This window comes from Nomia melanderi, chromosome 6, assembly GCF_051020985.1.
Source record: "Nomia melanderi isolate GNS246 chromosome 6, iyNomMela1, whole genome shotgun sequence".
Taxonomy (NCBI): domain Eukaryota; kingdom Metazoa; phylum Arthropoda; class Insecta; order Hymenoptera; family Halictidae; genus Nomia; species Nomia melanderi.
The window spans coordinates 12,281,804-12,305,176 of record NC_135004.1 but is presented as its reverse complement, the minus strand read 5'-3'; the positions used below and the strand labels follow the sequence as shown (position 1 = coordinate 12,305,176).

The window sequence follows — 23,373 nt, the reverse complement described above, 5'->3', positions numbered from 1 at the left end:
TCACTGCTGCTCAGATTCCTATTGTTTTACAATTTACCTATTGCTGAATCAATTTCTGTAATTTCTGAGAGAATCTGTTATCTTTTTAACAACTGTCAAAGTAGCAATCAAGAATCATTTCGACCTGGTGGTTTTAGTGTTAATAATCTTTTTCGTGGAGTCCCCTTTCCCTCTCGAAGCTTGTTTATCGTAAATTCCTTATTTAACTATCGCCTGTTCTCGAATAATTGAATTGCACTGCGGTATATCTTAGTTACCCGTCCGTTGTGTTTCGCTTGGCAAGCGATTGCCGCCCCCCACTAGCCGGCCCGCCTTTGCTGTTTAACTATTCACCAGTCCCGCCCGAATCCTCGGGTCCGGCGTCTCCATCCCCAACCGTTGATAGGAGCTGCGAAGCTAGCCCGGGGTTAATCGGGAAGGAAAAACGCTTCACCGGCGTCGCGGTTGAAATATTGAAATATCACCGAGGCGGCCCGCAGGAACGTTGAACTACATTAATTCGAGCTAATTAATTACCGGCTGGCAGCGACGCAGTTCTGCCGGCTCTTACCGCGCGCCGCTGTACTTATCGGAAGTAATTAATTGCTCCGGCAGCAATATCAAGCCACGATGTAACTATTCGCTCGGCCCACGGGTCGGGCTGAGCCATCGTATAAAATTTTCGATAATTAATTACCGACGCATTAATGTAACTGATTGTTATTCGCCGGGCCCGGCATCGCGCACGGTGCTCCGCTAGGCCAGCCGCGCGCGACAGCGTTGTCGGTCGTGTTCCATTCAATTTCGAAAATTCGTTTCTAATTGCCCGGAACGGCACGCGGCGCGTCGCCGCGTCGCGACCACTCGGCGGGGATTCTTGCCGCAGTAAATTCGTCAGGCCGCGTTTCAGCTACGATTACATTTTTAATTACGCGTGGCCGTTTCCGCGGCGGCGCGCGCCTCCCAGGGGGGGAGCGGAGCCGCGTTACCGCCGCGTTATAAGGAAATATGAGGCATAAGTATTCCCGTTGCCACGACCGGCTAGCAGTAAATTACGGGGGAAAAAAGGGGATGGAAGCGCGAGGACCAGGTGGGTTGGCGGGCCAGCCGAGGGGAAGGAAAAAAGAAAGATCTCCAGATAAATTTACGAGGAACGCCGCGAGCTCGCAGACAAGTGGCGCGTCCACCTCGTAAAATCTATGCCCCCCGCTTCTCTCTCTAACTTCCGGCGCTCCCCGACCCACCCTCTCGCTCCGGACCGCATTCCCACGTAGCTTCGGCCGTCGGTGCTCTCTCTATTTTCGCGAAGCATAAAGTCCACGGGCGGACCAGCATTTACAGCCCCCGGACTCGAAAGCCCGAAGCCGGTCTGCGTGAACGTTGATTAACCCCCTTGTAATTCCACCCTCGTAGTCACGTTAACGCGGCTCGCCCGCGATCCCCGTCGCCGTGCTTTTTCACCCCTTCGAACAGGTGCGTGCCGCGCCCCGACCGGAACCGAGCTTTTCCACCCTCTTCCCTGCCCGTCTCGCGCCGAGCGCCGTTAACCGTGTGTGCGAGCCGATTTCATTTTTCCCGTTTTTCCCCTCCGCCGGCGATCCCGGACCCTTTTGTATCCTTAACGCCCGTTCTTTCCCCGCTCGAACGAGAACGATTTTTCACCCACTCGACGTTCGCGCGCGGCAACTTCTCGATAACGCGACCCCGGGAAAACGTTTTTCTCCCATCCGGCCGTATTTTTCATCGGAACTGTCCGAGCGGGTTTTCCGCGCACAATGCCCGGCCGGCGCGATCTTTTTTCCGGGCGCGAAATGAACGACGCCGTTTAATTGCGACACGACCGCCCGGTCCGCGCCGCGGCGCCCGCAAACGCCGATTAATGGCGCGCGTTCCTCGCGAGGCGCAACGGCGGAAACCGATTCTCGCGAGACGTCGTCGACGCGGTCCCGCCATGAATTCCAGGCCAGTCTATTAATTAACGAGCCGGCGGCATCGCATTTGCATATCGCTCATATTTTATTTATGACCGCGAGCAACCGACCCCCTACCACGCGCCGCCCCCCCTCCGCCCGGCACCCGCGATACACCGTAATTAAAGGAGCACGCATAATTCTCCATAATGTGCGAAGTTCGTTTTTCTCGGCGCCAGCCAGCGTTAAGAGAGACTTACGCGTCGCTGCCCGGGACACGCGTGCACGCTGATTACCGGCGAGGTATTTATGTATTCCGGCGTGATTAGTATCGCGATACAATTTATGGCCGCCCGCCGCCAGAAACCGCCCCGAGGAGTCCGCTGCCAGAGCCGGATAATTTGCAGAGCGACGCGACCGCTCGCGGACTCTTCGCGCTTTAGGGGCCGACGGAGGGAATCGCGGGCAGAGCTTCCTGTTTTTTAATTGCTTTCGGGGAAAAGCTACCCTGCTCGGTGGTCGCGCGTTAATTAATTGTGAGGCTGTCACGCGATTGGATTGCTCGACGAGCTTGATTAGAGTTAGGGGGAATTTGAATAATGTAAAAGAGTCTGTTGCTTTCTTGTAAACGCGCCGATGCGAAAATCGGTAATATTGAATCTTCCGGATGCTCTGCGTCCAAAATTGTCTCGTTCGAGTAGTCTTGATAAATATATATCTATTGCAGAAGATATCTTGATATCCATTCGAAGATATCACTGAATTGTTTCTATATAGTCTAACAAGCTTCCGAATCTCCGATCTTTTAATCTTAGGAAGCAGACAATTTCTGGAGGAGACCCAGAAGATCGGTAGATAATGGGGAAATATAAATTTCCCAATTTTCGTGGTCCACAGCCGAGAATTTTCCTCTCTCCATGAAATTGGAAGTTCGTTACATTGGCGATTCCACGAGCTCGAGCGAGCGAAAAACCGTCGGACGCGCGAACACGGTTTCGGGAACGGTGTTTATCGAGGGTCGCAGGCCCGCAAGGAGCTTGAACGCCGCATAACCGTCGATCGATCGGAACGGAAAGCCGTTTCGTGACTGGCCGCGGGAAACGGCGTGCTTTCGTTGCCTCTTATTGGCCGGCTGGCGGACAGCCAGCAAATCTTCTCCGCAATTTCTTCTCGGGACCGAACCGAAGACACAAAAGTCCGTAAGTCAATTATAAGGTGGGAAAGGGTGCTCGCAATAACGCGAGAGAACGATATAAAAGGGCCTGCAGCTCCCCGGTATAGCCATTGAAGCCGGTCCTCGGCTGCTCTGAAAGCAATCCCACTTGCAATGGGAGCCATTGTCTTCGACGCGACCTTTCCCGAGGAATTCCAGCTAGTAGACAGCTTTATGAAACCTTCGGAGACGGTGCCGCGACGAAGGAACTCCGCCGGCTTTGTGCACGACTCTCGCTCTGTGTTTCCGTCATATTTACACGCCGCTCGAACCATTCTACGGTAACAACTCGATACACGAAGCAAATTTTTCGTTTCGCTCGACAATCTCAATATTGGGACAGACTTTAAATAGAACGCCTGCATTATTCGAATGAGACTGTTCAACCCTTTGACTACGACAGAATTTTTCGTCAACGCATATTTCGAAGGGAGTGTATTAAAACTATGGAAACACTGAATTGAAGTAAATTAAACCAATCGAAGTCACATTTATATAATACATGATTTAAGCTTTGCTGCAATTATTGTAAATAATATTTTACGGTCTATAGACGCCAACAGTAGCGAAGGGCTTAAAATATTCATTCGAACTGTAAGAACAAACGGTTAGAGATTGCGTCCTCTTATTCGCAAAGTAATCCCCGAACATTGGAAATCGCCCGAAGGTCCGCAGTCCAGCGATCAGCTAACGTAGTCCATTACATCGACACAGTTCCTTCCAGAAGTCCGCGCAACTTTTCAAATTTCTCCGAGGCATTGCTCCCGAAGGGTCTCGGAACGACGAGTGTAATAATCCAATATATAGAACAAACGGGTGAAGTACATAAAACCGATGGAGCCCCGGCCCCATTGATTCCGACCCAGTAAAAGGTTCCGGGCGAAATATCAGAAAGCTGTTCTTGGCCCGCTGCGAGAATCGTCGGCGGCCGTTGGCGTTTCGGCCCGGGGACTGGCGGTTCGCCAGCGATACGTTCTCCAAGATCGTTCGAACCTCAACGAAAGCCCCGCAGCTAGTTAACGGCGGAGGGCAACGCGGTGGATCAATTAAAAGACGCGGAAGAGGATTTCAACGGGGGAGAACGAAAGGGAACGCGAGAACGGAGAAGAATGGGCCGCCGCGGGAAAGCCTCGGGAAGGGTTGCGAGCTAGAAGAACTAAACGACTAACAGCTAATATCGCGAGAAATACTGTTATTGCAGCTAATATTTCGCGAAAAGCTGCCGCGCCGAAGCTAGCCCGCCCGCCTCGGGAAATCTCCTTATGCCGGCCCCATCCCATCGCCAGCGACCCCGGTGAAAGGATTGCGAGCTATACCATCGCATCGCACCTCGTTTCACCTCTAACGCGTGCTCCTCGCCTCGCAGCGGAAACACACAATTCCTTGGCAAATTAAACAGCGCAAAATTGTACGTGATCCGGGCGAAGTTCTCTTCGGTAATTCGGAGAGCTTTTGATACACAGAAAACATTCCCGTATAATACGCGGAGTTTATGGACCGACACGCAGGTCGTCTGTTGTAGTTTCGAGAACAATCGGGGAGTAATCCTACTCGCGCATATATAGAACGATTGTTTCCCGCGTGAGCGTTTCGAATCATTCAATTTACTTATGACAATGTTCTTCGCGTGTACGGTAATTTTCGTCGTCCGCGGGAATGTGGGGCGACAAGTGTTTGTTTTTGGAGGAAGTTCTTGCTTCGAGGGACTAATGTTGAACTTTGAATCATTGTTTATGCTGAATACTGGTTAGTTGAGTCTTGTTCGGTTCGTTTTGTTTTGTTATTTGGGAAATAAGTGAATTACGATCAGAATATTTTGTTAATGTAGTTGTATCTTATGCAGAATTGCAAAGTTTTACGAAACAGGAACATTCTCGTCGAAGTTTTCTTATTGGCTCGCGTGTCTGACCATTGCTAGGAACTTCTACTTCATCGTTTCTTGGTAATAAAAATGGTGCGTCGCGACAATTTCATATGAATTAATAATCTTATTGACGAAAACTATGCTCCGATGAATGGTTTCTATTACAGAAATATATTCCCTGCAATATTTAACGTTAGCAAACCGAAAAATTCACGGAAATGGCTATTTCACGTTCGCCTCGCTACTTTGTCCCGCTTTATCGCCGAGCTTTACGCTTGGTTAACTAATCTTACGGGAATCGTCGTTACTGCCGCTAATATTTTGCGGTCTACCCTGTTGCCAGCGAAGATTACCAGCGTCGGGAAATCTTCTTATAACTGGTTTCCCCGAGCGGAAGGATTGTATGCGATACTGATTCCCGTTGCGTCCGTTTCTCACGTAATTTCCTGTTTGGTCGAGAATTTCACGAAAGAAAAACTATTTTCTCATTATATTATTATTCATGAGTTCTTAATAAAGCTGGTGCAAAATTCTACAAGCAAAATATTGATTGTTTCATCTTCGAAACTACCAACAGCATTCAAACAATTTTCAAATCAAAGCTGAGTACTTTCAAAGGACATAATTCCATCTAATTTCGAACACAAACCTCCGTTTTCCTCAAAAAGCTATTAACCCTTCGTACTCGAGAAATGACTTGATTTAATATAATAAAATTATAAGATCATATATAATATTATATATAAATATCGGAATAAAATCCCTGCTTCTTGATTTATATCTATTTTCTCATTGGTTGATTTCAAATGTCTACATCTTACCAGAAAAAGTTAAATATTTCTATTAGAAAATTTTCGAGTGCAAAGGGTTAACGCGTTTACACAAGAAGAACAGTACTCTAGAAAATACTGCAATGAAGATATTTTCAACCGTTCGTTTCAAATATCCGAGCATAAAGTACGTCTCGCCGCGAAGCATGACAGGATTAAGAATTCCAAGACAGAGACGAGGCCTTAAAGACGCTGGGTACCTCTGTTCCATTAAATCGAAAGCGCGTCGCGGGCCGTAAAATAAACTCAGCTAGAATCGGCCAAACAAGCCGAGCGGCGCGTTTCAATGTTCCGTCGTTAGCCGACTACGCGGTATCTCGTTTCCTTAATCGAGAAGTTTCTTTCGCGGGAAGCCTTCCGGCAGGCAAGTTCGCGCGGAGCGGCGCAGCGCAGCGGCGCGGGAACTCGAGCCGCGATAAACCATACAGTTTACGTGAAATGCATGGTACGCGGGAAGCGCTTAAGATCGACAGTAAAGCGTACATTTTACGCCGACGCCGAAGTTAGAATCCATTACGCGGTCTGATACGACGCCGCGTTACGGGTTTCCCTTTTCGAAACGCGTTCCGCCGCCAGACCTGACTCGACAATTGAATTATTCGATCGTAACCGGCCGTGTTTTCGCCGACGATTGTGAAACAGGGCCGACGTTTCATATCTGATAGCTTGTATCCCAGAAAACTTGCTACTCTACCGCACGATTTCACGCGAAGTGGCTTAGAGATGTAACAGCTGCGATCTTCGCTGAAACGCTATACCTCTAAATTGACTGTAACTGTGAGAGATTAATGGTGTGTATCTAATATCCTTTTAATCTGCGGAGTTTCTTCTTAGAAGTGCAAAAAGAATGTTTATCTTTGAGATTATTCTGTTCGAAAATATAGATGACATGAGGTTTAATACTCTAATTAGACTCAGTATTCTTATACCCCAATTTCTAGATAAATTTGTAGTATTCTATAGTGCTTGTGCCCCAATTTCTAGATAAATTTATAGTATTCTATAGTGCTTGTGCCCCAATTTCTAAATAAATTTATAGTATTCTATAGTGCTCGTATCCCAATTTCCAGATAAATTTATAGTATTCTATAGTGCTTGTGCCCCAATTTCTAGATAAATTTACAATATGAAACTTCGATAGACACGCGTTCTTCTACGATACCAACAGTTCAGTGGAAAAACCGCAGCTCTATCTACTGAAACTCATCGGCGTCGAGAGGCACTGCTGTCGCGAGAGCATAACGCAGCATTGTCGTCGAACAGTCGCGCGCGAGATAATCACAGCGTCGTCTGGTACCAGCGGTGTAATCCGCGGGTAATTTCTTACTCCCGCGCGGCGGGTAGGTGCGGACGCCGTACGGTTTCTCTATAATCCTGTAATCCAGCGGGTCCGGAGTCTATTACACTCTCTTTACATAATCTATACGATCGCGGATTAGTTGGTTCGCGCCGGTATCGTTACACGGCGCCCCCCGCGCACCGTATAAAGTGCATTATTGGAAGGTTTACGGCCGATTCGAGGTGGCTGGGCGGAGTTCGCTGCACCGTGCGCGCGACAGGAATTATTTCGCGGAATTGATCGCGGCCACGGTTGGCCGAGGGACGTTCAGCCCGGCGGATGGCGTACGGGGGAAGGGATCCGTCGGCGATACACGTCGGCCGTCTCGAGGCGGGAAGTCAGTAAAACCGGCGTGTGTCGTAAAGGTAACGCCGGCAAGGAAACGCCGGTGTATCCCCCGTAGTTAAAAGGATTAGTCGAGGTGCCATTGCCGCCTGGCCGCCGTCAGACGTCAGCGGACGACGATTTCTGGTAAAACTTTCACCTGGAACCGGCGCAATATCGGTTTTATGGTGCCGCGGTAAAACCGAAAGATGCTTCTAAGCTCCTCGTACCGGGCGTACGTGCCGCCCGATGGGCGTAAAGGGGTTAAGGCACGTGAGAAAGCAGACGGGGCCGGGGTTAAAAACACCTGGCCTCTATATCGGAGGGCGTTTCATCAAGTACGTCAGTCGATGATGAAAGGATCACGAGGCCGGCGCTGCGACGATGACGGTAAACTGTGGGAAAATATTCGCGGAAGTCGTTACGCGTGATCTTGAGGTTCTTTCGAAAAATAATAGAAAATAAAATTTCATTGAAATGTTACGAACGAGACGAACGTTTTCGAGGTATTCTATATTCTAGCCTTTTATAATTGTAAATTGGTATCGTCTATATTACAGTATAAATTCCAGTAGGTTGTGTACGTGGTGAGTCTGACTATACACGGGGTATCACTACGTAATAAGCTACAACCGAAACTTTGAAGATAGATCGAGCTCGAGATTGTCAAAGTGACTAACGTACTTTGCAACGGCACTGTTAGTATAGCAGGATGCACTGTCTATCGCGTAACGTTTATAATTGTAGATTACTATCGTCGATATTACGATATAAGTTCTGTAGGTTGAATACGTGTGAGTCTGACTATACGCAGGGTATCACTACTTAGTAAGCTACAACCGAAAATTTAGAAATATATCGAGCTCGAGATCGTCAAAGTGACTAACGTACTTCGCAACGGCACTGTTAGCATAGCAGGATGCAGTGTCTATCGCGTGACGTCGATGTCCGTCCAACAACGGACAGACTATTACTACTTGCGAACAGAACCGCTGAACTCCGACGCGTGTTCCGCGTCGAGATCCTCGGGGTATCTTATCCGGTGCGTAAAATACGAACGGAAATGCAGTCGGAGATGGACAGGGCGGCGCGCAGTTAATACGTCTATCATTTGAGTTAATTGGAACGCGGGGAGGCGGCAAGCGAGGCGCGCCAGTGCCGCGGAAGCTTAATACGCGACGCGGGCAAAGTACTGCGGGATTTCGGTACACGAAAAGTTAAAGGCGAGTTGATTTATGGAGCGGCGGGGTCTTAGGTGAAAAACGGCGATCGAAAGTACGGGCGGAAACATCCACGCTGGCTTTGCCGTTCCGGCGGAATGGCTCGGTCTCATGCCGCTTAAGTACATGTGCCAACACGATTCGCGCACGATCCGAAAATGGAAGGCCGGGGCCACGGCAAAGCCTGCGGATCGGGTCACAGGCACGCAGCGCTATTCCCTCGTATCTCTTTTTCCTCCGTATTTAGTCGTTAAACGCGTAGTGTTGCCATTCAATAACGAATGTACATAGACTCGCTGATACAGTGGTCACACAAACGTTCACTGCACGACGCGTGCGAATGCGTTCATACTGTTAACGCTCTACCTTCTAATATATCACATGCATTATAAATACTTGCGAATTAACCCTTTGTGACTCGACATCAGTTTTATTCAGGTGTGATTCTTTGTCTTGATGTTTTTAAAATAGATTATATTATTGTGTTAGTTTCAAGATTATTGGCAAGAAGAATCGTTTACTGCTCTGGACAAACTATTCTTTAAAATGCATTTCAGAGTGAATATCGTAGTAATACAGAGTTATCGAGGAACAAATGCAAAAGAGATTCTGCGTGCAAAGGGTTAATAGAATGATAGAATGATAGTTTGCATGTCTAAAATTTGAAGATCACAGAGTTTCGTTGTATCGAATAGAAAAAATCCAGACACACGTGAACGAGATAAATCGGCGACTCGAAAGGAACTCGATCCAGAAGAACCTTAACCCGTTGACTTACAGTATCGCATCAGATTCATGATAAAAATTTCAAACAGAAAGTATTTATATTTCTTAAAAATAAGTTGAATATTTCTTCTCTACCATTAATTATTATTAATGGTTATTATTAACCTCCGAAGGAAACGTAGATGTAGAATAATCATAAAAATTGTCTCTTCGTAATAAATTATTAACGATAAACTACTTCTATCTATCATAGCTAAGAAATAAATCATAGAGCAGAGAGTTAAAGCAGACGAGGCCGAGAATTAAAACTGCAGCTGCACGGCGCCGCGATTTGTCAGCTTTCGTCGAAAGTTTTTCGTCCAGGCTCCGTGAGCTGATAATACGAGTCCCCTAAATCCTCGGAATTTCTCAGGATTCCGTGCGTCGCGGCTGCTATCCCCCGAAGGAAATCTTCGACACACTTTCTAAACGAATTCCCGAAAGTTAGCGGGGCTCGTTGCCCGAGATCGGGGCCCGAATTACGAGAGAGAGAGAGAGGGAGAGAGAGAGAGAAGCCGGAGCCAGCCGCGAGAGGGATCGTCCCAGCCGGCTCGCCGGGAAAAAATGATGACCAAACTTGGGTTATTACCGCGGCACCGAGTTTAATCTAAATGCGAATCTAACGAGGACGAGACCCCTCCCGCTCCGCCGTGCCGCGGAGACTCGCAAGTCCTCGCAATTTTACTTTCCCTTCCTCCCCGAGCACTATTTTCCTGCGAGCCGTGCACTACGCCCGCGCCGCGCCGCCTCCGCTTCGTCGTTAACGTGTATAACCATTTCTGATAATTACGTGACCCTTCGAACTTTGCCGACCATCGTTTAATTGGATGAATTTTACAAACTTTCGCGCCGCCCGGCCGCCGCTGGATCTGAACCTCGCTGTATAAACAGGACAGCGTAATTGCATCGCTGGTAAAATTGAGTTCGCGATGGTTATTACAGCGCGGAATCATTTTTTGAATATACGCGATTGCTAGAAACTTTTTATATTAAGGGTAGACGCCCCGTTCATCGGTAGGTTCGTCTTGCATTTACGAAAGTCACTTCGAATGATTCAGTCGAGTATAATGTTCTGTAGTGTCCTGTAGATATCTTATAAGTGCAGCTGTTATAAGAAGCATGGACAAAGTCTGTTTTTAGGTATAAGAGTATCTTAGTTAATAGCAACAATTTTATCATTCTTTAGTTACCGCGTGTTTAACATTTCGCGCGAATGTCATACCAACGAGATCAAATCTTTATGTTTAGAAGACTGAGTCCGAAGCAAATGATTTAACTCGTTGAATACCGCACGATTTCATATAGCAAAATTTTCAAAAAGGAGGAATATTAAATTATCTGATTGAATTGAATTATTAAACATTCATCTAGCTAAATGTCACCGCATTAGGTAGCATCATTTATAATATAAAAATCTTTTCAAATAATCACACAACTGAATAAACTATAATAATTCGATATGGTTGGTGGTGACCCCCATGGCATTCGTGTTAATTACTCGAACAGCAACAGATCAGTACATAATTTCCTTTCATTCATTGGTATATAATTCAACTTCATCTGAAGGTTTCGGATTTCAAAGAATCTTCCTCAAAGGGTTAGGACCTAACCATTACGCTCAGTTATACACCATAACATAAATAACCCAAAGAATCCTCCACGACAGGTGTCTCGAGAACCCCACTGAAGCATTCGCACAAAAAGATCGCTGGATCGGACATTTCACCGGCAAATCCGTAGAAGCGAACTCGAGCCGACAAACGTAAAACACATTCGGATCACACACACTCAATATTTACTCTCGGCGTGCAAATACACCGCAGCGCCCGCGCGCAACCGTATCCAATATATCACACCCGGCCGATACGTTTCCATTATTTGCCGAAGCGGTCCCGAAAAAGCTGTGTATCATTTTCATAAGGGGGACACGTGCCGTTTCCCGTCGGGATCGGGATTCGCCGGCGACGATCTCACCGAGTAACCTCTAATTGCGGCCCGCGTTTTATCGTCCGAGGGTAGTCCCCGGATAACAGCTATCCTCCGGAGCGCAGCGCCCGGTGAAATAGCTACAGCGTAAATTATTCACGGTCGGCCGTAAAGTCAGGGCAAAGAAAAACCCAAGACGGGAAGCGTCCGCGTAATTTTCCCGGTTACCGTCCCGTGTCCTACCGAGCCATTTGCGGCGTGGCGTAACGGCGCGGCGCGGCGCGGGGAGCGGGACGAGAGCGGCGCGCGGTCTTCGATCCGTCACCGTTCACTACAGCAGACCGTCGTTAATTATTTTGCGTACGGCGAGCCGTCCTTGAAATATCGATTCGCATCCGACGGCACTTCGAACGGTTTCAAGATGGCGGTGACGGACGAAGCAGGCCAGAAGACGCGGCCAAATTGGATTATCCCCGTCCCGGATTCACGAACACCGTTTCCTCTCATTTTCCCGCACCCCTTCCCTTCCGCCGCCATATTTCGCTGTGCGTCTGCTTTCTCCGGTGTCCGAGATATTTAGCCTTCGCCGGAAGCAGAGGCTGGCGTCTACCGCGACGTCCGCTCTCGCGCCGGCGAATTAATTTGCATAGTTTGCTTTTAACGACGTTTCGATGTTCTTCGCTGGAGACCGCGGCAACTGCGAATTTCCGCGCTATTATTCCGTCAGGAAGCGTGGCTAATTTTGTGACTCGTGGAAGGGTTTCGGTGAAGAGTCTTCTCCTGGGTTACTCTTAGATCGATTTTTCAAAGGAACAATTCGGTCGAATGGTAGTAAGATTTGAAAATTCTACGTCTTTCATTCAACGTTGTATCGGTTGTATTACTCGATTAATCAGTTTCTCAATTTTTCTTTTCCCTTCTGCTTCTATCGCCTCTGGGGAAGATCTACCGTCGAACATGCTTTCATTTTATAACCTTATTTGACGAAATACGCTACTAATAGGTACAAAACACGGTTACTTCCCAAGTATTCACTCCGTGCGTTAATGACGCGTTAACACAGTAGCAATGTATCATCAGGGGACAATGAACAGGCGAAAACGAGAGTCGACCGGGGGTTAACGGAACGTATAGCCCATCGGGCTAGGAGGTATCAGATCAGGCCGCTTTAGTGGTTATCAAGACGCAGCGCGAGCCTTCATCCGGCAGCAGTTAAAACCGCGCGTAGCTAACGCTCCCGGGGGAACCGGTTTTAACACGCGATAAAAGCGCCACCCTCCCCCGGCCGGCGATGTACACCATTTTTAAGCACACTTCCGCCGCTATAAAGACGTCGTAGGGAACAACGGAGGCCTGTGGCCGCGACGTGTACGGTAACTTAATTTTCCCGCGATGGGGAACCTTTCCCCCGTTGAAATATCGAGCAAACGGGGGGGGCGCTATTTTTACGGCGCCTCTCTCCTCCGCCCTTCTTCCTTGACCCGCCGCTAAACCCCGGAACGGTCGTTGTCTGACGCGGCGCGATGCGTCGCATCGAGCGATCTTAATTCGCCGTCGAGCCTCGGGCTCGCGAATCGGAATTATCTGTCACGCGGAACACGGCCGCGGCGGGAGGGGGCGGTGGAGAGCGCGGAAGAGAGACGGGGAGAGACTGGTTTCAGATCGATAGCTCTCTGGCCGACGGTGCCGCTACGGATGGCTTTGTGCCAGACACGGTCGCGTCTGTTTTGTTGCAGTTTTTAACGCTGCCTTCGCGCACCACACTGCCCACGGCCTTTTTCCACCCCAGTCCACCGTCGTCCTCCTCTCCCCTCCCCTGCCCGCCAACCGTGGACCCCGTCTGGCGGCCTTTGAGCGATGTGTGCGAGCGAGCGCGACTATTTTTACGGGTTTGCCCCTGAATCGAACGGTTGACGAAGCACCTGCCGTCGTCACGAAGAAACCCGTTTTGTCAGAGCCCTTCCCATTCAATTCCCCGACAGCCGAAATTCCTTCCCCCGGGGCCCCGCCGAAACGCGGGATCATCTAATTCGATGGACAGGAAGGTATTGCCCGTGCCTCGTCCGTTGACCGATGGCCTTCGGCCGGTTTCCCGTCGCCGATCTACCGCGCTTATTCCCCGTCAATCGGATGATAAACTTCGTATACCGTGCGGCAGTTTTTCGGTGCATCCTGGACACCGGATTTAGCTTTGGTATATCGTCGTTGTAAGAGACAGAGAAGAAGCGACCACTGCGAATGAGGTCGGATAGATATTATTGTCCCGTTAGAAGATTGTTTCGAATAAGGGCGCAGGAATCTGTAGATATTCCGACTTTGTAGAACAATTCACCAGACAATACAGTTTCTCCTGTGGAAGCTTCCGAGTAACCTGCCGAGCGTAGAATCATGAAAGTTCCACAAAACTTTTTTCGGGTCTATCCAGCAACGGTGACGGGGACGGTAATAAAACGGGGGACTTTTTACGAATGTTGTTCCTTAATTCCGAAGCCGGTCCGTCCCCGTGGCAGTGGCCGCATTTCACGGTGCAGGCTGTACAGTTTAGGAGCACGGTGAGTCACGTGTCCCCGGGACAGCAGGGGAATATACTGTGTGCCGGGACGAATTCCGTGGAAGTGTCCTCGGCGAGAGTGGCTTTTACTCTTCATTAAATCGCGCGCTAACGCATCAGCAAATAGCAATCGGGAAAAGTAGCCGGGCGAGAGGAAGGAGAAACTAAAAGCAACAGGACCGTGGCTAAGACGATGGAAAAATGGCGGTTCCGCGAGACGCAGCCCGCGGATCGCGCCGCCACTTATTCATATTCATCGGGCGTCTCTGCTTTACACGAGCCATAAACCAGCGGTCGGTGCTTTAACCGTCGAGCTATGCCCTCGTGCAGGCCGTACGTTTAAGTGAAAACGGCCGGCGCGTGGTCAGACGGCCGCCGCCATTACACGACGCGGCGCCCGGCTTACTTCGACAGGAACCGCTCAAAAGGGTTTATCGACTGCATGCTGTAAAGACGTTGTTGAATGGCGCGTTGTCGCTTCCTTGAATCCCGTCGTTAAACCACCGTCGACGAGCGACACGATTCATCCGGGCTCCATTTAATTCGAAGAATTCGTCCGCGCGGTCGGCGTAGCGTGTTCCGGGCGGTGCGCGTAGTTTATTCGGTAACAGTCCGCGGAATTGGTGTGTTTCACTTGTAAAATGTTGCTGCTCGGCGAGAACGTGCGGAGCTGACAAAATAACGAATTAAATGGAGGGTGAAATATTGGACGATACACGGTCGTACGGGGAGATTCGGAAATAAAGTAAAAATATCTCCATTACTGTCCCGATAAAGTACCGTTTGAAAAACTTACTGCAAGGAACGGAGCGTTCCGCATCGAACGTTGCGCTCGCCGTTTTCAAACACAATTTATCCAGCGCCGGGAACGATTTCGCTCCGGGAAATTCCCGACGAAGCGTCGGGATATTTCGTGCGAAATTGAGAAATATACCGCCATTTACATCGTCACGCGATATAATTCCGCACGCCGAAAAAATAAGGATCCGGGGGAAAACGAGAAATCCAATCACCGGCCGCGCTGCAGTTTCAATTATACGGGGAAGGATCGCGGAATCAATATCGCCGATGGCGCCCGTCACAAAGGAACGAGGCGGGCCGGTTCCACTTTTTCCAATTTTTCGGAAAACAAACAAAAGCTCGTCATCGGCAGGCGCGAGTTCCATCAAACGGCAGTTATCCGGTCGCGGGGTCGTGTCCGGCGCTCCTCTGCCGGGAAGACAAAAAGCGGCGGCAGGGAGAAGGATGAAAAAAATAAAGAAGAAAATGATAAATCGTCGAACGATCGGCGACGTGTCGCGTCGCGTCACAGCGTGAATCATCGACGAGACCGTTCCGGCGAGCGTTCTAAAGTCGAGCGGTGCGTCGAGTATCGATCGCAAATATCCGGTAATAATAAGCGTGCACGGCGCGCAATTTTCCTCAGTGAGATTTAAGGCCCGCGTCCGATAAGAGCGCGATAAGGGAACGGGCACGGCGTCGCTCGTTTCTAATCAGACGTAGGGCTTTATTGGTCCACCCAGGTTCGACGGTATCGAGAAGCCAGATAACACGCCGCGGAAGCGGTCGATGTCGACGTCGACGTCGGCGTCGACGGTTGGTCTGGGTAGCAAAGGGTTGGAGGAGGAGGAGGAGTCGGAGGGTGGTGGCACGGCGCGGTTAATAGTGTTTAAGGGTTGCGTGCGGCGCCGTAGGTGAATGGCGCCAGGATGTCTAAGCGCCAACGGGACGAGCGTTGCCGAGGTATGCGTCATTCGGCCGTGCTGGCCGGTGCAGTCGAGGAAAAAATAGGTACAGGCATCCTTCCATGAAGTCGATCCGCCGTCGCCGGCCGGTCGGTCGGTCGGCCGCGCGACCCCCTGGGAAAAACGGGTATTGTCGGGACTCGGGGAGCGGGTAAAAGCGGAAAGGCCAATTGCCTTCGAACGGGATTGTTCGTAGCTTGTCCCGGCGAAAACGAACGGAAAGGGGAAACGGACAGGGGGAAAAAAGCGGAAGCTCTTGTTCACCGATTTTTCCTCCCCGTTATCGTTACCCGTCGATCTGTGACTTCCCTCGTCGATCGTTGACGATCGAGCGCGCCCGTGATTGACGGGCCCGATTGTCTTCATTATTGAAATGGGACTTTTGTTTCCGGTCCTTGTCGGATGCTCCGAGTGATTGAAGAGCACGGTTCGACCCCTCGGATCACGGTGCTTGGGTTTATTAGCTTGTTTAATTTCGCTTTTCCCCGTTATACTCGATATTCGAGACGTGTCGGGATTGAATTTTAAATTTCTACCATTTATAACGGTCGCGGATGCGTTTCCAATAATTGTAGAATTCTCCTCTCCTCCGAACACCAATCATAGGTAGGAATATTTCTGTCAGACCCGTCGCGCATATTTCTCGGCTAATATTCTCGCATTCCGCGAGCGGCGCGTCGTCCATCTTGCCATTTTAAAATACTTCCACGCTTCTTACTTCTGCTCGCTATAAATTCACCCCGCTTTGATCGATACTGTGCATTCTTGCGCGGCGTTGGACGGTGTTGTTCGCCGCACGGTCGGCTGGCTAACGACGGTGTAACTGAATTTTCTCTGCGTTACACGTTGTAAACGATTAAATCAATCTGCGGCGTGACCTCGCGTCGACGGGGCGGCGGGGGGCGGCGATTGGCCGGCGATCGACGACGGTCACCGTCCCGACGACCCGTTCACGGGGAAAGCGACGCCGGCAAGAGGGAAAGGACGCCGTCAAACACCATTACCCGGCAAAATCTTGACCTTTTCGGAGGGTCCGCCGTGTTTTCGGGCCGTCGTAAAACTTAACGACCGCTTTTGAAATTGCCCCGGCCTTTTTTCGCCGTAACGAGACACGGTACTTGATTCTTCGCACCCCATTCTCTATGGTACGCCGTGCGAGAGACATTTAAGGCCGTAACTCCATTGTTATGGGCGGCGAGGGGAAGCCGCGAGAGGGGCGACGGGGCTGGCATCGACGCCCGACCCGAACGTAATCGCAAGACCGAGCTCGAATAAACGTTGAGTTCCGCGAAAGGGTGACCGCGGGGGCGGGAATCACTTTATTTCTCGGCCCGCGGAGAACCTTATCGCGGCGGACCGTGAACGGGAAGAATGGCGCACCGCGTGCCGCGGGCCGAAATTATTCCGCTGCTATTATCTCGGATTATGTACCGTGAAATATGACAGACCGCGGAAAACTACCCTCTATTCGTTGCGTTTGCTGCAACCTCGGTATACGTATTTCTCTTTCTTTTGTAAACAAGAAACATTTAAGAGAATTAAGACGACGTGGGTTTCGCGGTCTATATATTTCGAGATTGAAGGTATCGATTGGGAGTTCAACTCTCTGAGGTTAGGTTTTGTTAGGGGTTTGCTTAGCTTTTTATGCATAGTGGGATACAGTTTGACCCATCTCGAAAAGTTCTAGTTACCGATAGTCGTACAGTTTAATATTTTATTTAAGGTTTTTCGTCCAGTTGGAAATGCTATGAACTAAATAAATGCGTAAGTAAGTGAAAGCAAAACGGTGTGGTGAATTCTGTGCAGCTCGGGTTATTTTCTTATTTAAAAGCGTGTGCCTCAAAGAGTTAAGAATGAAAATCAGGATAGTAGAATCTTTTTCTTGAAGAATTATTTATTTCCCACGCGACTTTCCTATATAACACGGAGATTCTAATAAACAATCACTATTGTTCGCAAAATGAAACTCGCAACGAAACTGTTCGACCAAACCACTTAGCAGCAAAGAGACAGCCTGTAGGAATTTTCGATTTTCCAAACCGTCGCTCCGATTGCCTCCCTCGAGTCGCCTTCGACGGTCCGCCCTCTCCGAGGGAAATTGATTTGCATTGCGTCACCCGTCTAAAAAATTACCGCGAACCATTTCTGGCCCGGGGAATACTCGGGACGGTCTCGGCCAATCGCGTTCAGTACTTATGAGATACGTGACCCTCGCAATTGCGAGTAGCGGAGGAACGTGGCAGAAGAGCTTGCTCCGCGCCCATGAAAGTTAATATTCCGTGGAAAGGACTTACGTAAGGACGTCGAAGGAGGGAAAAAAAGGGAGGAAAAGAATGAGACCGGGGGACAGAGAGAGGGAGACGAGAAACGAGAGAAACAGAGGGAAAGAGAGAGAGAGAGAATGAGAGCGAGAGAAGTGGTAGCCGGTGGTAGAAGACCCCTTCACCCCTTAGACTTCACCTAGACTCGGCCGAGGAATCGATAGGGTGACTCATCGAGGGGCGGTGACGGAGCTCTCCCCTTCCCTTACACCCTGTCCTCCTTGTTCACTCTTCCCACGCCCTTCTTCCCCTCGAGTCCCCGGTGCTTCCGGTTCTAACGCCGAAAGCGTGTCCAAACTTTCAAACTCCGCTGTTCAACCTCCATTCCGGTTCTCTTCGAAGATCTCCGCTCCCGAGGAAATAACGAAATGCACTCGCGAAAAAGACCATCGTATCGCTGTCTACCCGCGGAATCGGCTGACTCGACTCCCATGACTTAACCCCGCACCGGGCGCGGGAAAGGAAGAGAGGAGACTTGTGTGTTTTCATGGTTCCCTGTGTCCCGCAATGCGGATTTTTGTTGGTGGCCGCGTATGGATTTCCGATGTGAGAACTCTCGCCGCCGGAGACCGATTTAATTGATATTGATACGATCGGTTCGGCCGAATTTCGTACTCGATTCGATTACAATCGCTGCTCGCGGACGTTAGTAATAATTAGCCTGTGAATGGTCGAATGTGGATTTCTCGGAATATTCATGAAACTGATATTCTTCTGTGTTTATTAGCAGTTCATTTGGCGACGGTTATTTATACGATCTTCGGAGAGTTAACAGGGATTTCCGCATCGATAGCACTTCGTTCTCGGTCTTCAGTCAGTACGCGCGTTAAGAAATCACAATAATTAGCCGCATCAGAATTTCGTCGGAGTTAGGAGATATTAAGGTCGCATTGAATATTTATAACTTTTCAACTGAATGCTCCGCGCCTCCCCGAGCCTCGAACACAAATACACGCGGAGGAGCGGCGGTAATTAACGGCCGACTAAATTCTTTGCGATATCCGTCCATCCGCGCTTAAGTGGAGAAAGGGGATCTGGTTCGAGCCGGCAGCGCCGTGAGTTTCAGCAACGTTTGAATAACTTTTCCGCGCCTTATATCCTCGTTTTTCTTTTCCTTATCCAGCGAAACTAACGCGAAAGGCAAGCTAAAAGTGTAAAGCCCACCATTTAGTTTCCGCCTTCCCCTTTCTCCGCGCCAACCCCCGGCCGCCGGGAAAGTAACAAGATTCATTCGAACAGGCCGCAGCAGCTGCAACTATGGCTGCAACTGCACTCCGGTCGGTCATACCTATAACGAGCATGCGGCAAGACGACGTCGTCAGCCAATTTGTCGCGCACAGGCGCTCCACCCTCGCGCTGAGTCATTCCGCGACCTCCCTCCGGAATTAACGAAATCTTACGGGCGTCTTTTTGCCAGCCAACCGTGTCCCCCGACCAGACCTTAATTAAATATCCTATAAGATTGTTTTTACGAGCTATAAAGTGTTCTTCGTTACGTACGAATTCGATATTACCCGCAATCCTGACATAATCTGGTAGAACGAACATAAGATAGCGACTTCTTCAGTCGAACATCGAAACTACTGCGGAATACTATTGCGTTACTCCGGAGAGCAATTAGGAGATTCCTTGGAAACTCTGCAGCTCGAACTGTCTTGCATTCTTCGCTTCTCAGCGTTGTCTTAATCCTTTAATCCTCGGCTGCGAATTCTTTAAGTTGCTTTCCACTCGATAATGGACACTTCACCTTTACCGATCCCTTGACTTTTTAACTAAATCTCCGTCGACCTCTCTCCGCGAATCCTTATTTCCATTGTTACTTGTATGCAGGCCGCGTTCGGAACATTTCCTATTCAGACCTTCGAGTTAAATACGTGAACTGTAACACGATCGTGCATACAAGGTATCCTTATCAAATTAATCTACACATTTCTGTATCGAACAACGTTATTAAGAACAACGCTTAGGTTTTGGGTCGAATTTACCGGGACGTTGCGCGAGGCTTAAAATAGAGTGGCCCGTTCAATTATTCCGATAGCTTTCTGACCATATATCCCTCATGAAAACCGCATAATGGAATATTCAACGCATTCATTATTCACGGCCGGAGCTAGAGAAGTTGCTCGATACCCGCCATTCTTCAATCCCTTCGGTATCACTCCTCAGAATCGTTAGGCCGACACGAAAACCGGTTAATGGATTATCGACAAGCCCCGTGCCACGGTTCCGGGGAGCTCCTTCTTTCGCGACGCAACTTTTCCTCTAGTTGCCGGCGACAGCCGGGATAAACTTCGCGCCGAGGTTTCAGCTGTTCTTCCGCGTCCGAACTCCCGAAGTTCCCCGGTCCCTTCGGGCTTCTCCCGAGCGAAATAACGAGATGCACCCGGGGAACTGTGCGGCGCTGTCCAAGAAAAGGGAGGGGGGTCTAACTTTATCGACTCCTGGACGCGTCTAACAGGCCACGCAAACCGGACAACGTCGCCGGCCAATTTGATCAACCCCGGCCGCCCCTGCCGCTGATTCATCCCGTACGAACGTTTCCCCCGAATCGACCAACTTTCGTACACTTCCGGGATTATGGCCAGCGCTGCCTCGCTCGGACGAAATATTAGCTTGCCAAGTTCCGTTCGTAGAAACAACGTTTACACATTAACGATCGCGGAATTGTTCGATTTAACTGAAGCTGTGCGTTGTCCGTACGGTTAATTAAACACGTGGCTCGTGTATATTAAGAGTATTATTCTCTTCTTTGATTTCCTCAGGAAGAATTTTGTAAGGAAATTGTTCTCTAATCGAGATTTTTATAACTTAAAATAATTTATAACGGATATACAATAGATTCGAGAACAATAGTAAATTGAGTTTCCGATGTCGAATGTGTAGGAGGCGTGTTTCTAAAAGTCGGAAATTCCAGCGCAACCTAATTAGCTATATTTGCTCGTTCCCCAGTGACACGGAGTATAACCGTGGCCAATCAGGAATTTCGATCGGGATAATACACGGGGTCGGTCGGTCGGATATCGCAGTAGAAGTATCCTCGATCGCTGTAGCCTGGGAGAAAGAAAGAGGGTAAAGCCGATTACCCTCTTGTTCGTCACGGGAATATGATTCGAATCACGACGTTCGATGGACGGTGAAAACGGCGAGGGTCGCGACAAACGTCGAATTACCCGACAGAAGTGTCGTCAAAGGGACGCGGAAACAGGTTTCGCCGGGCCTGCTCGATCGGCTAATGGACCCGACCGTCAACGGGTCCATTGTTTCACGAGACTCGCGTAAAAAGCAGCGTCGAGCGTTGATTCCAGCCTGGAAAAGCTTGAATTTCAATCGACCGATCGAGCCCGCCCCATCTTTTCAATCCCCGGTCACGCGACAGTCTCTAACAAAGAAGTTGCACCATCAAAAATCGGTTTCCCAAGCGAACGAAACATCTCATCGAATTACGAACCGACCGCTCGGTCAAAGAACATTGCTCTGAACGGTGCGAGTCCAATTGTCGTAGATCGAAGCGGAGAGCGGAGACGCGCGAAATACGTTACGACGAAGGAATCGCGCGGTGGGTAACCCGTGTCCCTTTGACCGAGAGAACCGGCGACTTCTCGAGGCGCAAGGCTTTAAAGCTCGCGGTTGAATCGATACGGGGACAGAGATAGGTAGACGTTGAATAGATAGGAGCATCAAGGATAGAGGACAGACTAGCAAGCAGTCAGGCAGTCAGGCAGGCAAGCAGGCAGGAAGGAAGGAAAGAAGGAAGGAAGGAAGAAAGGAAGGGACAAAGGAGGCCAAGGAGATTCGACTTAGGCAGCCCAGACTCGCACACGCTCGTTCCACTGAGCCGGTTTCCTTTTGTACATGCACACCCCCTAACGCTTCTATGTGTGCCGATAGCTAGTCGATAAGTACACTTGGCGTCGTTTCACGATTATCCGGGGAAGACGATTCCCCGCGACAATATGACCGTCGACGCGTCGGCATGGACGCGTTCTGTCGGTTTCTGTACAACCTGCTTCTAGCGACTGCCGTCTTGTTCAGGAGCATCAGTGAGTAGAACATACACGATCACGACAGCTCTGGGTGTGTACCTGTGTCTCACGCAGCTTCAACCTACAACTCTGCGCTTGTTCACCGCCAAACAGTCTATCCAACCTCTCGTCGGGCCGGTCTCTCGATCCTTTGACGCGGGAGGGCAGCCTCGGGGCCAGCGCGGCGAGTTCCCGGCGATTGATCCGGCGTGCGGCCCTCCGCCCGGCGCCTCGTCTCGTCTCTTCGGCCTGCATTCACGCCGGCCTCCCTTATTTTCGTCCCGTTCATTTATTTCCGTCCGAGCTGTATCTTGATACGCCGAGGACCGACCGCCTATGACGCTTTCGTTATCGCAAAAGTCGGCCGCCACACACCTTCCACGACCACGAACGCCAACCGGCCGAGGGCTATCGATCCGCCAGGTTGTTCCGCGCTGCCTCCTGTCGCTTTTTCGTACACGGCCCGAGCCTCTCCGACGGCCGCTCGTAAAACGGCTAAAGAGCCTCCCGGTGGCCGCGTCTCACGCTTTACCTTCGACGCCACGCCGTTTCGCTACACCTATCCGCACACCTCTCGCTCCATAGCCGTGAACCTTGACCCTCCACGTTATTCGATCCTGTTCCCTCTGCGCCACGCTTCCTCGCGTTCTACGGACGTTCTACGCGCTGCACCGCATGTCGCACCGAGTAGACTCTACCCCGGTAGACGCGTCCTTTGCAGGACGGACCACAGGGACCACCCGCACCGACAGACGGTTTCGGGCGAATGACGTGAGCGATGGTCGAAGATACTTTCGCGGCTGAAAATGAAATAGCAGGTTGCGGCGTGGCTAATGGGCACGGGATGAAGTTGTAACACCTGAGCGCGTCGTCCGTTTCGGTTTACGCGCGGGGGATGATGGATCGTGTAAGAAGATGGCGGCGCGGGGTATTGAAATGAGTAGAATGCTCGGGTGTGATCGATCTCGCGGTGATTTCGTTCGTGCGATTCGTGTCCTTTTTCATGAAAGCAGCACGGATCGGTGGGACGTTTGCGATAGTACTTTTAGTATACTGTAGTTCTCGGTACTGAAGAATAAATCGTCTTGAACGTAGAATATGATTTTTCATGATCGTTATCATCCCGTCGAATCACACTTACTTCTATCATCGATTCAGCTATCCTTCCTAAGAACATAGTCGAACTACTTACTCCTTAGTCGCAGTATTCGTATTGGCTGTTGTGCATATGTCTTGTTCGTATTGTGAAGTGTTGTCGTCAGTATTAGTTTCGTACATATCACTGTATAGACATTCTCGTATCGGCTTCAATGTCCTTCGAGATGTTAACTCTAGAGGCTTACCACTTTCGTAGACCAATCATC

The 23,373-nt window shown here is 49.8% G+C and overlaps 1 protein-coding gene across 1 annotated transcript in view; it reads left to right on the top strand.

The window, feature by feature from the left end:
- LOC116427989 (amyloid beta precursor protein binding family B member 1) overlaps positions 1-23,373 on the top strand; it is a 201,438-nt gene that overhangs the window by 85,833 nt on the left and 92,232 nt on the right. The window lies entirely within an intron of this gene.